Raw genomic sequence first — 14821 nt, 5'->3', positions numbered from 1 at the left:
CATATATATCATTCGATGCGTATTGACGAGAGGATCACGATGATGCCCTTAGTTTTCTCCTATCTTGACTAATTCGAAAGTTATTCGAGAAAAACTCTCTCCATATCTAGCGCCGCCATTTTGAATTTTTCGACCCCTGTGACGTCATCTTTGACCTGACCTGAAAATGACCTTAGTAAAAATTGTAGATCTTGACCGTGCGTATCCGATGCCGTTTACCGCTTGTCGCTATCTTGCTTCGTTCTCGAGATCTAAGGGGGGGGCGGTCATCCGCCCCCCCCCCCCCGTCGGTGCGAAGTTGGCGCAGACCCCCGTCGGTGCGCGGGTTAATATAAGTACTATATGGCAAAGTACCGAATGCAAAAAAAAATGAATTAGGATGTAATCTAGCTATAACCCGCGCCCCGCTGGGCTATTCAGCCATACGCGCCCTGCTGGGGGGGGGGGCAGATTCTGCCCCCCCCCCCTGTCTAACTTCCGAACCGATGGTCGTAGAAAGACGGGGAAAATGGCAATCGAAAGCTCTCAACAAGGCGGATCTTAAGAGCCCAATTTTTTTGCTAAAAAAGGTCAGAGGTCAGGTCAAGGTCAGGTCAAGGGTACAAAATGCAAGTTTCTACAGTATCGGCCTTGCACCGTAGTTGCCGAAGAATGGACTGAGACTGACTGCCCAAAACGTGTTCTTAGACTACCAAGACAATATTCGTTGCATACAATGTCATTCAAAGGTCAAGGTCAGGTCAGGTCAGGTCACCAAAAACAAAATATAGAAAAGGGCATGTTCGACACATGTTTTATGGGTCATTTTACTCATAGAATTCAATAGGCACACTCAATAAGTGATATGGACCACCTCTGGATGAATTTCAGTTCGAGGTCAGGTCAAGGTCAGGTCAAGTGAGGTCAAATTTTGACGTTGGTTGTTAAGGCTTAAAAAGGTGTCTATCCGATGCAGTTTTTCACGGCGAATCGAATGGTGCTATTTTGGTTTCCGTACGAGGTCTAGAACTTCCAAAAAAAATCATTTTTTCAAAAATTTGTGTGTCGTGACGTCATAAAATTTTGAATAACTCCCACATTTTTGAACCGATTCTTCTAAAAATTGATATTTAGGTGTACATAGACCACTTCTCTGACATATATTCCGGTTTTTTCGGTACACTCAAAATTTTTGATTTTATAATTATTATCCCAAAAAAGTCGGTTTTTGAAGAAAAAAAAAAATTGGGCCAAAATCCAAAATTTTCAAAAAAACGAGATAGCCATTTGATAGACAAAGTAGAATCACGTATAACCTTTTTGTTACGTCTTGATTCCCTTAAAAATGAAGATGTTAGCGGCGTTTGAAATTTTGCCGTTTTTGAGGCGAAAATGGCGAACATGACGTCACTAAAACGTCAATTTCTCAATAATTTTCCGACGGATTTCGCTCAAATTTTCAGGGGACGTGTCAAATTGATGTATGATAAGGTACAAAAAGTTTGACGTCGCTGGCGTAACGCGTTTAGAAGTTATTGGCGAAAGACGGGAGGGGGGCAGATTCTGCCCCCCCCCCCCCCCAGCAGGGTGCGGGTTAACTAACTGGCGAATCTATGTGATCTTAGCACTTCACTAACGAAAGTTTTATATTCACTCGACCAACGGAGTAGATAGGGGTAGAGGTAAGCTCATTACGAATATGGATAGAATTTGCATTGAATGCTTATGTTCGACACATTTCTTGCGCGTTATGACACTAAAGATAAGTTATGAAATGTCGACCTTCCTTACATATGAAAATAAGAGGCGAAAATAATAGGCTCAAGTAACAGAAAAGAAAACATAAACGAGAACAGTGCACTTAGTACTTATCTTAGGGATATCGCGTATCGCTATGTTTGAAATAAATAAAAACGACTAGTTTCGCAGCATATGCAAATGCAAGCTTAACAAATTTTGAAATTATATCTCATAGCCGTTATTTGCAGTCATTTGCTTTATACATTTCAACAAAACATGTTTGTCGAATGCGTGTCTGTGCTGACCAAACAAAAACCGACGGGTAGGCATTTCTGCGTATTGCTACCGTCTTTGTCCCATGTACATATATGTAGTTCAATGCCTGCATCGAGAGTCCCGACACTGAGTCGTCCGCCTCGGGTCAGGCACAAGACCAGAAGCGACTGAACGGAATAATAACGGCAGTCTCATTCACGTAGTCGGCTATAATCGCTATAATCAAACGACTGTGACCCGCCAATTAGTCGCTTATTAAAACGTGTAATAATCAACTCATCAAACGTTTTTAGCGGATCTCCAGTAGCGGTTCGCAAGTCATCCGACCTGTCAGGTGTGGGCCGTTTCAAAAACACGCCTTGGACTATCGGTAAAACGTTTTTACATCAAAGCTAGTTGGAGTTATTATTCACAATCGCGTTTAAAATTTACCACTTCCTGGAATTAGCATTGATTCATGTGTATCAAATCACAGGCTGACACCGATGATGGATTTAGTGTGTGTAATAATTGGCAGGGTGGCCCGCGGTTTGTGGGAGACGGTGTGTGCGGTAAGGGTTAGACGCGGACGCGGTTTGGGTGTGGTTTGAGACGCAGTTTGGATGTAGTGTGACTGACGCTGTGTGAGTGTGGTGTGACATACTATAACGTGTGTGTAGGGCCGTGGGCTGAGACTTCAGCGTGACCATTACGTCTGAGGCACCCAGCCTCCTAAACGCCAGCCACCCGGGAAGGGGAGGTCCAATTAAATGGGCTGTCGAGCTCGAGCTCAATATAGAATCGTGTAATCCTGTCTACACCAATGTCATCTTCTCGTTAACACCAGCTAAGTTTCAGTCACGCCAGCCCGGGGGAAAATTCCACTCCTACCAAGTCACCGTATAGGAATGCGCATCACTTTCCACCAACAGAAAGAGGTACGTACATACACTGTAAAAAATGTTAACTAACTTCCATGTTATCATGGCAAATCTCACTAACCTAAAGCGTGTAAAGTTTACACGCATCTACTGGCCAACCGTGTTTTATATAACACGCTTTTAAGAAAAAAACGTGTTATGAAACTAAGACTCATGAACTTTGGATGTTCATCCGAGGATGGGCGCGGCGCTAGGGAGCGACCCCCAGCCGCTCCCAGTTCTTTTTCGCTTTTTCTCCGTTTTAGGCCGCTTTACTTCTTCAAACCGTGGCAGAAGGTGTTTTAGTGGACCTGTGTACTACTGAAGCCAACTTTCGGAATCGTGAGTGCTTTTCAACCTTATTATCGGCTAAAAACATTTGCATCATCTGCTGATCTTCGTCGCCAGCGTGCTCGCCGTGTGTCTCGCCAGAAATCTGAACTTCGAGAAACAACACCTGCAACACTTCGACCAAGGTCAATTTTCGGCTAGGATCACTCCAACATCATCATATCTTCGATTTTCTGAACGGCTTCCAAGTTATCGGCATAAAACCAAGAACTATGTTTCCCATCGGCGCGGATGAACACCAGGCCAGTCACCAATCAGCAAGCACCCCAACTTCCCCCACCGTCGAGTCGCCGCTGTCCGGCGACGGACCGCTCCCCTCCCCGTCCCACTGGGGCGGGTCCGGCGGCCGTCGCTAACGACGACCTTGAAGTGGTCGATGGGCAGGGCCGTCCCGCCCGCCGCCGCCGGTCTCGGCGGAGGGGATGCAGGGCCGGCAGGAAGGTGAAAATCTTCCGGGGGGAATGGAGCGCCGACAGCCATCTGAGCGCTCCAGGCACCGGGGTCTCTCCCCGTCGTGTAGGGTGCCGACAACCAAACCGTGACACCAGCCACGACAGTCCTGGCCAGCCACCGGAGGCCTCTGTTCGGCTCACCATCAGCCAGACCAGGCGGACGGCGATACACCTCACTCAGCCGCCGACCTCAGCGCAACAGCGGCCATCCGGCAATGACGATGCTCCAGCCCGGTCGGCCACCGCTCGTTCGCTGATCATCGGACACGCAAATGTCCGTTCACTGATGCCCAACATGGACAGTGTCCAGCAGACTCTATCTGATCACAAAATTGACGTTTTTTGTTTAACTGAGACCTGGCTATCTGAAAACGTCAAAAAGAAATTTCTGGTATTCCCTGGATATAAAATGGTGCGGTGCGATCGTCCGGGGGCGGGAACTCGTGGAGGCGGCGTTGCTATTCTTTACCGCGAACAATTAAAATGTGATACTCTCTCGATTACCAGTGACAGTGTTTCTAGTGAATCTCTGTGGGTCTCCATCAGCGGGGGCGGGAGACGCTCAGTCACTGTGGGTGTCTTCTACCGCCCACCCTCTCAGCCGACCGCAGAAGGTTTGGACAGTCTCCATCTCCAACTACAAGCCGCCATCGCTACTGGTCGGCCTGTGTTCTGTCTTGGTGACTTTAACGTGAACCTCCTGCGTCCCTCTGCTCCAAGCACGCGTCTATATACATCTGTTTTAAGTGATCTTAACCTCTCACAGCTCATCAGTTCCCCTACTAGATTCAATCCACCCTCCATTCTCGATCATATCATCACAAGCCTGCCCATTTCGGAATGCTCGGTAACAATACCTCCGGTGCCCATAGCCGACCATATGACTATCTTGGCCCGCGTTCCACTCCGTCGTCATAAATCACCGCGCCAGTCTTTTCAGATCCGCCCCTGGCGAAAAGTTAACTGGGACGCGCTGTGTCTGCATCTGTTACAGGCCGACTGGCAACCTCTGTATCGGGCGGAGGGGATCGAAAGCAAATTAGAGGAATTCATGAAAGTATGGCTCAGCGCTATTGATATTTACTGTCCAACTAAAACTGTGACGCCGCGCCGTCCACACTGTCCTTGGGTTGAAAATAACCCGGAACTGCGAGAGATCATGGACGAGCGGGACCGTGCTTTTACAATCTGGCGTGCATCTAGTGCAGAGTCTGATCTGTCAACGTACCGCCACCTTCGAAACCGTGTCAAGCGTCTTCTTGCCAAATCCAAGCGGGATTACTTGTGTTCTTCAATGCTTTCGGACCGAACAAATTTTTGGAGGAACATTCGAAACTTCGCCATACGCCCAGGGACTGACAGCTCCTCCGAACCTTTAGGGACTGAAAAAGCCGACGAATTCAACCGCGACTTCGCCTCGGTTGGTCCCCGCATTGCCACAGAGCTGAAGGAGCGTCATATTGGCAACGACATGCCTGATATCTCACACAAGCCGCCCCGTGTCATCTCCACAAACCTGATCCTACATCCTGTGACACTTCCTGAGCTCTCCAAATATCTGAATGAACTATCCTCTTCAAAAGCCGTCGGTGTCGACGGTGTACCATTGATTGCTATTAAAAACTGTTTTGCCGTTCTAGGACCACATCTACTTCATGTCATCAATGCGTCGATTGTCAACCGTGTCTTCCCGGCCGCTTGGAAAACGGCACTAGTGGTACCAATCCATAAGTCAGGACCGCGCCATGTCGCGAACAACTTTCGGCCTATTTCCATTCTACCAGTTCTCTCGAAACTGTGTGAAAAAGCAGTGTGTGCACAGCTCTCCGCGTATTTTGTCAAATGTGATTTGTTTTCTCCCTCACAATACGCTTACAGGCCGTGCCACTCGACCGAGGACGCCGTCCTTGATGTGACTGAGTGGACTTCGCGACGAGTCGATGATGGACATGTGGTAGCAATCACGTCATTAGATTTAAGCAAGGCTTTCGACAGTGTTGATCACAGTGTGCTCCTGATGAAGCTCCAGTGGTACGGTGTTGACCCGACCTGGTTCAAAAGTTATCTTGTAGGGCGACGACAGATGGTGAGGGGCGGCTCTCTTTTCCTTCCTCTATCCCATGGGGTCCCACAAGGATCCCTCATTGGTCCGATTCTCTTTAGCATCTTTACAAACGACCTTCCATCCTATCTCCCCCACGGTCGTTTGGTATCTTACGCCGATGACACCCAGCTGCTTGACTCAGCACATCCAGACGACCTATCATCTCTTAAATCACGCCAGGAGAACTCTCTCCTAGCCGTTCAGTCTTACTTTACTGCAAATTCACTAAAAATGAACCCCTCAAAGACCACTCTCTTGCTAATAGGTACCCCCAATTCTCTCAAGAAGATAACATCCTTTCATCTGAACTTTCATGACTTCATTCTAAAGCCCTCCTCGTCCGTTAAAATCCTTGGAGTTACCATCGATAGCAATCTAACATGGGAAGCTCATATATCCACCGTTGTTAAAAAGTGCAACTCCTTTCTGTTTTGTCTACACAAAATCCGCCATCATTTAAATGCTGATGCCCGTCAACTACTTATCCAGACACATGTGTTCCCCTTAATCCTTTACTGTCTTTCCGTCTGGGGAGGAGCCACCGCAAACCGTCTGGGCCGCGTGCAGAAAGCTCTTAATTTCGCTGCGAGGATCGTCACGGGAGCGCGGCGTAGCGACCATATATCTCCGATTCTAACAGCATTAGGCTGGCGCACTGTCTCAGAGTTAGTTAACCGTCGCGACTGTTTGGCCATACACCGGGCCTTGAATGACTTCCGCGCTCCTACTGCCACCCGCGCACTGTTTTCGTACCGGGCTGATGTCAGTGCACGAACTACGCGCGCCAGCAGTACGGGGGTACTTGAGTTACCTGGTTTTCGCCTCAGTATGTCGCGGCGAAGTTTTTCCTACAGAGCGGCCGCAACTTGGAACCGCCTGCCGCAACAACTTAGGTCTTCTCGCACCCGTGCCCGTCTCACGGCTATGCTCGATGAACATGCACTGCCCTGAATTTTGTATCGTCTAGTCGTCAATTTTCGTCTTTGTCTCTGGTCACTCGTTCTCTGTTCTTTCTGTTGCACATGTACTTACTGGTGATACTGAACCTAACACGGATCGCACAATAAGCCACACACGTGGAATGATTCGTTAAATATATGAAATATGAAATAAATATGAAATAAGACATTAGTTTTCGACGTGGTGTTGACCTACACGCCTTTTGCGTGTGACCGTGTTACTTAACTAATATCTACCTATCAATGTACTAATATTATGCGTGTAAAGTAACTAAAAAGTTAGTTATCCTGGCAAATCTCACTAGGCAAAAGCGTGTGAAGCTTACTAGCATTTTGCGTGTAAGCGTGTTTCCTTTTGTGCGTGTTATGTAACACCGAAGTTAGTTATCATGCAACTAGGCATCGCCTAGTTGCAGGATAACTAACTTCGGTGCTACATAACACACACAGAAGAAAACACGCTCACACGCAAAATGTGAGTAAGCTTCACAAGCTTCTGCCGAGATTTGCATGCAACGTGCAATGTTATCCAGGCAAATATCATTAGCCAAATGCGTGTAAACTTCGGGATGCAGTGTGTAAATACAAAGTTTACACGCATTTGGTTAGTGAGATTTGCCAGGATTACTCGAAACGTGCAAATATATAGTTTTACAGTATATATACATGTGTGCGTTTTCACACACCGTGTTGCGACACGCGTCGAAATTTTTATTTAAAAAAAGTATCATACAGACGAGTATTTAAACACAAAGATGTTTATTCAACCAACGTATAAAGCAACGCAACCAACCTCATGCCAACCAACGTCATAAATCAGTCGGTAATCTGCACCGGTCGTGGTGACAAATCTGCACTAATTCACACCTGCAACTATATATAGCCTGCAGGAATCCGCACCAGCCATGACACCATACAGGCTCGAAATACCTATTACGAAAACATTGAGAATGCTTCATTTCTGTCGATATGGGTAAATTGCAACAAAAGGGCAAAAATTCCCTGACCGAACAATGGTGGCTCATGTGTCTACAAAAATTTTATTTGACAACATGGGTGCAGTGACAGGAATTGCATAAAACAGCATCTCACCGCGTTCACTGGTTGAGTGCCCAACCAAAAATTAGGTACGTTTAATTTCTTGTTCAAAGTTTAATGCAGTTTTAGTGTGCAACATGCTCATTGTTCAGTCCGTCATATGTAGGAGACGTCAATTGACAGTCAACAAATGAACAGTGTCTCCAACTTGAGACCCTCTAAAGCCTGGTTGGAGCTTCATTTGAAAAGAAAATGAGTGACATAGGTACATAAACCACACTAAAACGCCAGCAATATCTGCACTGATCTTTCCCATAATCACTCACCATATACCAGTAAGGATGAAAGCCATGTCCAACAATCCATATCATTTCACTGACTTCTTATTATTCTTATTCTTAACACCACAGCAGCTCCTTATACTGCACACGTAACACTTATACGCCACAGCGCAGCTCCTTCACAACGCACACGTCCTCTCCCTTCTCTGACTTGGCACAGACTGAACATGGCGGGCGCAGAGGGGCGCACAAAATGGCGAATTTTTTCAATTAACTAAGGTCTTTGTAATGCTACAACAAAAAGGGTAGTAAGAAAACTAAGATTGTGAGTTAAAACATGCGTTTGATTTGTTAGTTAACACGTTACCCAGAAAAAAAGGCAAAGGAAGCATAAACAAACATGTTTGTCAAATAACACGGCATGGTTTGCACGGATAATATTTGTCGGCTTACAATGATGTTAGCTTTTCTGCTTCGATGAAATGGATGTGGTGTTAGGTTGCAAACATATGTGTTATGTGACCCGTTTTTTGCAACAACGTGTGTTTTAATACTAGATTTTGCTTGAAGAATTAACTAACTGGTTTGTTAGCATTTTTTACAGTGTAGGTATGGTACTTGGCTCCCTGCAGTAAAGCATCACACAATGGAAAGAAAGTAAGCTAATGTTTCAATTAATACTTATACTTCCGCTAAACATCCCACTTTCGTCACCCAGCGATGCAATGTTCCCCTGGATCACTGCATATCGGCGATATCCTATGCCAGGTTAGCGGGCTGCGGTTGAAAACCTGCGAGACGCGTTGCGTCAGTGGAGATGATGACACGCCGGTGTTCCTTGGAACAGGGCGGTTTGTCAGCAGACGGCACCGGCTGGTCGGGGTCACAGGGAGGATTCCCTGACCAGCTCAGCGGCCGGAATAGTACAGACAGTACCCGGGGCCGTGGGAGGGTCCACTCAGCACAGAGAGTGGTGGACGAGACATCCGTCCGTGATATAATAAAGATGTTGTGATACGCGATCATCATATTTGGACATATTTGAGTGAGATTCAGCGTTTTCGACGCTTTGACACTGCACAAGGACCCACGCTCTACAGAGACAGGCAGTCATTTGATGGTTATCAAAATAAGAAATAAATTAAACAGAAACATACTGAATTGACATTTATTAACAAGCGCGCCGTTCGGCTCTGCCGAGCAACGCGCCCTGTTGGGGGGGGGGGCAATTTGCCCCCCCCCCAAGATCTCGAGAACCACGCAACCTAGCGACAAGCGGCAAACGGTGTTGGATAGCCCTATCAGGGAACTACCTTGTGACCCAAGTTTATTGACCTAGGTCAAACCGATGACGTCACAGGTCAGGTCAAAGGTCGAATTTTCACCGTTTACAGGCATTTCAAGAAATGCGTTGTAAAATCGAGTAAAATGCATTTCATTGAAAATCATCGATGGGGAAATGTTCTTCAAACACATATTTTGCTATTTGAGATCACTGATACCAGGTCAGGTCACAGAGGTCAGGTCACTGCAGGGGGCCACAATATGAAAGTGTCGTGTAATACATGTTTTATGGTCCATTTTACATGACAAATGCGATTATGTGGGTCAGGTAGCCTTTGGGGCCAACTTAGGTCACGTTTTGGTCAAGGTCAGGTCAAGGTCAGGTCAAGGTCAGGTCAAATTAGGTCAAATTTCAAAGTTGATATTTTTGCATAAAATGGGTATCGATTCGATGCAGCTCGTCACGGGGAGTTCAATGGTGGTCTTTGTTCTGCCCTACGTGGTCTAGAATTGCAAAAAAAAAATTGAGTTCAAAAATTTGACGTCATCATTTTTGAACAGTTTTTTCGCTATAACTTGGCCAAAAAACGAGATATTGATCTGAAATTTGGTATGTATATAGAAGAGCGCAGGGACTATCACATTTATTCCGGTTTTTTCGAAATTCGGAAACCTTTTGGATTTTTTTGAGTTTTTCTAAAAAAAAATCATTTTTTTTTATTTCTAGGGGTCCAAAACCCAAAATTTTGAAAATGCGAGATTTTGTAGCACCGCTTTTTGTCTACTAACCCATATAAAGAACTTTGAAATTGCTTGGTAACTGTAGATTTGGTGAGCGTTTCAAGATTGCATGTTTTTTGCTCATTTTTGCTTGAGTATGACCTCAGTTTGACCTCAATAACTCCTAAACTAAGGTGACCTAAGACTTGAAATTTGGTGTGAAGGTGTCAAATTGATGCCCGGGACGCCGCCGTTTTCTTGCTATTCAGGAAAAACCACAGGGGGGCCAAATTGGCCCCCCTAACGGGGCGAGGGTTAAGGACAGGCATTGATGATTGAGCGACTATAAAGTGAAGTTGCAACAGCGAATCAACCAGATACCTTGCACCTGATATAGCCAAGCATCCATTATGACAAAGTGGCTTCAGCATTGCATGCCGAGCTCAGCACGGCATGCAGTAAGTGGATAGCGGCAACAAATGTGTCAGTTTCGGAAACTTAAACATATGCCAATTAACAGAACCTTATATAGTGATTTAGCAGATCGACAATGGTGAACTGTATTGTGGGGTTCACGACCACTAACCACTGAAGACTGCTGAATGCGCTGACCACACTGGCCGCTGATCTTTCCCTGACGACCATTGGCCACTGGCTGCTGACCGCTGATTCCTGCTGGCTGCTGACTGCTGACTCCTCACTGTTAATCGGTGACCTGCACACCTGTGACCAATGATCTGCGTGCGCCGTGCCCTGTGACTGACGGTAACCCAATAGACAGTGACTGCAGTGACCGTTCACCAGTTCGTCGGTGATTGAGAGCCAGTGACTTCGGTGTATGAACCGATTGTTCTGCGATGCGTGGCGACAATGACGCCCTCCCCTCCCCCCCCCCCTCCTGATCACCGATCCATCACCCCCCGACACCCTGAGCCATCGGGTGACGTCACACCGGCTGATCAGCTGACTGAGTGGGCGTCATTATCGGGGGTGGGGAGGGGAGGGGAGGGGTGGCGTCCATCGCTCTGGAACGGACGAGAGGCACAGTGGACCCAAGCAGATGACTTCGTGAAAACAGGCGCAAATGAATCACAGTACACCTCATTGACGGTCTGCTGTGAATTTGGGTCGTACGTCTTCTGTGACTTGACCTGACATTGACCTTGACCTTTGCATGAAATTGTATGCCATGCATCTTTTGCATCTTGTTTTGGTAGCATAATAACGCGTTCTAGATGATCAAGCTGGATCCATTGTTCGCCAACTGGGCTCCAAAGTCATTGTAGAAAGTTGTATTTTTTACCCTTGAACTGACCTTGGCCTGACTTGTGACTTACTTCGGCCAAAACAAACTAGCTCCAAAGATACCTAAGTCTTACTGAGAGCTTTCGATTGCCCCTTTCCCGTCTTCCTACGATGATCTGTTGGGAAGTTCAAAGGGGCAGAATCTGCCACCGCCCTCTCCCAGCAGGGCGCGTCTGGCTGAATATCCCAGCACGGGAGGGGGAGGGGGGGGGTAGATCACAAGCGACTTTGCATGACTTATTCAACCAGTAAAACGCCTTTTGGGCGAAGAACGAGCGAGCGAGATAGTGAGCCCTGCACGTGTGCAAGGGCGAGAGGGTACTCCCAACGGGCTTGTGCAAAGCACCCTTCTAACCGGTCGCTAGCGGTGTGCCAAATTTGAACGCAATCGGCCCAGCCGTTCCTGAAATCTGGAAGCGGCATTCTGCACGTGCGCACGTGCAAGCGGGGTCCAAACTGACTTTTGCACGGCACCCTACTAACTGGTCCCCAACCGTGTACCAAATTTGAGCGCAATCGGCCCAGCGTTCTCGAGATCTGGGAGCGCCCCCTGCACGTGCGCACGTGCTGTAGCACCCCAACCTTTAACACGCGCAGTGGAAGGGTTGCGAGTACTACGCCCAGTGGAAGGGGGGGGGCGGATGTCGCCCCCCCCCCTAAGATCTCAGCTCCCACTGGAGCTAGAAAGACGAAATTTGGAGGGTAGGTGGGGGCTATGGGGAACTCTGTTGTGTGTGAATTTCATGACCCTGGGTCAATACCTTCAAGGTCAAATGAGGTCAAGTGTGGTCAAATCTGCAATATTAGCGACTTTTTTGCGTTTACACGCCGATAACTCAAAAAGTTACCTGCCGATTTTTTTTAATCTTTCACTATACGAAAGAACAAACATTTTTGAGTATGTATGGTGAATTTCTAGATAATCCAACAATAAATATGGCAGTTAGAAGCCTGCTAAGGGTAAGATGTCGCCTGCTGAAGCGGCATCGGCCAACGCGGGAAACGCGGCAATCACAATTTTGTGTTTACACACTCATAAGTTGAGTCAAGTTGTTACCGGCCAATTTTCAAAATTCTTTGACCATATGATTGCCTGTACATTTCTCAGTCTTCTTAAAGAATTTGACGCGAATCTAATATAATCAGCGGTAAGGAGCGCGATGTAAAGACGGAACCGTCCCGCCCCGGCACAGTCTACAATTCAGGCGGCGCGAAACGGCTAGCGCCGGCCGCCGCGCCGCCGCGCCGCCGCGGCGGCAGGATGTTTGACTTTACACCGCTATTACTAGAAAAGTTGTGAACCGATTTCCTTACTTCTTGCACGAGAAGATCCGCAATTCAATTTTGGACAGGTAGCCGAAATTTCACATTGATATTATGCTCGCGGCGCGACTTATTGGCGAAAAACAGGAGGGGTGGGCGAAATCCGCCCCCCCCCCCTTCCACTGCGCGTGTTAACACATGCAGATGAATTATCTGATGGAGACCTAACTGTGTACCGAGTTTCGATTCAATCGGCCCAACCGTTGTGCCGTTATTGAGGTTGCAATTTTGGGGGTTCTTAAAAAAATGTCCAACTTTACCAAAGAAGACCGCTTGTCAATCGGATGTCCCGTTCCTAAGATATTAGCTTTTGAAGAGCGTCCCCACGATACTCAGGATTTTCCCTTAATTCAATATGAACTCGCTCGCTCGCTGCGCTCGCTCGCTCGTAAAGAACCTCTTTGTCACACTGCCCGGCCAGATTTTTGCTGCTGAGGTCATTTCAGGTCAAGCTAGGTCAAGGTCAGTTATATGTGTTTGTATGTCTGTGTGTGTCTGTGTGTATACTGATGTGTGCACCGATTGTTTACGTGTCCATATTACATGAAATCATGATCTGAGAAGCTTTTGCCAAAAATACAGTCAAAAAACTTCGCAAAAAGTAAATTCAGCTTGCCTAAAACGCAATTATCTTAGATAACCTAGGTTGACCTTGACCCTGACCTTGACACCTGTACATCGTCAAACAACGTGTCCCATGATAGATGGGAGGTAAGACTGGCAAAAAAGGCCGAAATCAAGGTGTCAAAAGCTCACAAGGCCCATAGCAAACGCAAGATGTTGAGAATTGGCCATTTGGGTCATGACCTGACCTGAAAAACAAGGTCATATCTCCGAAACCAAAAGTCCCAGAAACTTGAAATTTTTAGTGAACATCAAGAAAGGATAGAGGAGCAGCTATACGAAAAATCAGCCTTCTAGCTCTAAAAATGTCGAGTGCAGAGCAGAAAGACTACCTGGGGGGAGGGGGTGGCAACCCCCCCCCCCCCCGTGTGCGGGCGAGGGCTAGAAGACCCGTGAACGGTGAAACATTTCATCTTTGACCTGACCTGTGACGTCATCGGTGACCCCGAGGTCAATGAAATTTGGTTTCCTTCGACAAATTTGACAGGCCTTTCGAACGCCGTTTGAATTTTGCGGATCCGTCCAGTAGTTTCGGAAATACGAGGGGGGGGGGCAAAAAATAGCCCCCCCCCCACCAGGTCGCGTTATAAACAGATCCCACCAGGGCGCGGGTTAATACCGACGTGCTAATTCACAGGAGGCATTCAATCGGCCCTGTGGTTCCAACAGTTGTCTATCTTTGGCGGAGGAGGCACGTGACTCCCACCCACCCCGTGACCCAGCTGAGAGTACAGGTATACGCCGCCGGCGCCTCCCGTCCCGACCCTCCAGCGTGTGTCTGTACTCACCGAGATGATTATCAGCTGCGGCGCATTTGTCGACGGTATAATTAGACAGCCTCTTATCGTGGCGCATCGGAACACAGACAATACGCTGAGGAATTCCAATACGCGCTCTTAGGTGGCTGTTCATAACGTCTGTCAAACGGTGATTACAAGGTGCCGCTGGAGAGACCGAGCGGTGGTCGAATCGGACCGAATCGGACCACGGACCGCGGACCACAGACCATGGACCATGGACCACAGACCACGGACCACGGACCATGGACCACAGGGCACCGGACCGCGCCGTGAGGAGGACCGTGGCGGCACTGGATTGGGTCGCTGTGGTGGCGTCATGCGTCACGTGATACCGGGTCACGGGACCAGTGCTGCCGCCTGGCGGTGACACGTAACTGTCCGGCCGGCTCGCGAAGCGAGGTCGCCCGTTAACGCTTGAACCGCGCGGAGTTACGATTTTCCTGGTTTTTGTTCTTATTGCTAATCGTGTAAGTTGATAATATACTTCAAATAAGTACATAATTTTGGCGACGAGCACGAATGGTGCAAGGCAATACAGTCATGAACAGGACCAAGGCGGTGAGCTCGTGAACGGGACCACGACGGCACTGGGCTGGGTCGTGAGGCGGACTACTGCGGGTCTGAACTGGGACGTGGTGGAACCAGACCACGGGGACACTGGACTGTGCTGTGCGCAGGACCACGGT

At 47.7% G+C, this 14821-nt stretch overlaps 1 protein-coding gene across 1 annotated transcript in view; it reads right to left on the bottom strand.

Moving 5' to 3' along the window:
* The window catches only part of LOC122368780 (la-related protein 7-like), an 86767-nt gene extending 72425 nt beyond the window's left edge, over positions 1 to 14342 (bottom strand). Inside the window, exon 1 of the mRNA XM_043343021.1 lies at positions 14124 to 14342. The gene's annotated coding sequence lies outside the window, so the exon portion shown is untranslated. The remainder of the gene's footprint in view (positions 1 to 14123) is intronic.
* Positions 14343 to 14821: the final 479 nt, after the last annotated feature.

Source organism: Amphibalanus amphitrite, unplaced genomic scaffold, assembly GCF_019059575.1.
Source record: "Amphibalanus amphitrite isolate SeventyFive unplaced genomic scaffold, NRLGWU_Aamphi_draft 000975F_arrow, whole genome shotgun sequence".
NCBI classification, from domain to species: Eukaryota; Metazoa; Arthropoda; class Thecostraca; order Balanomorpha; family Balanidae; genus Amphibalanus; species Amphibalanus amphitrite.
Note: the sequence above shows the minus strand (reverse complement) of the source record. Positions and strands in the feature narration are given on the sequence as shown.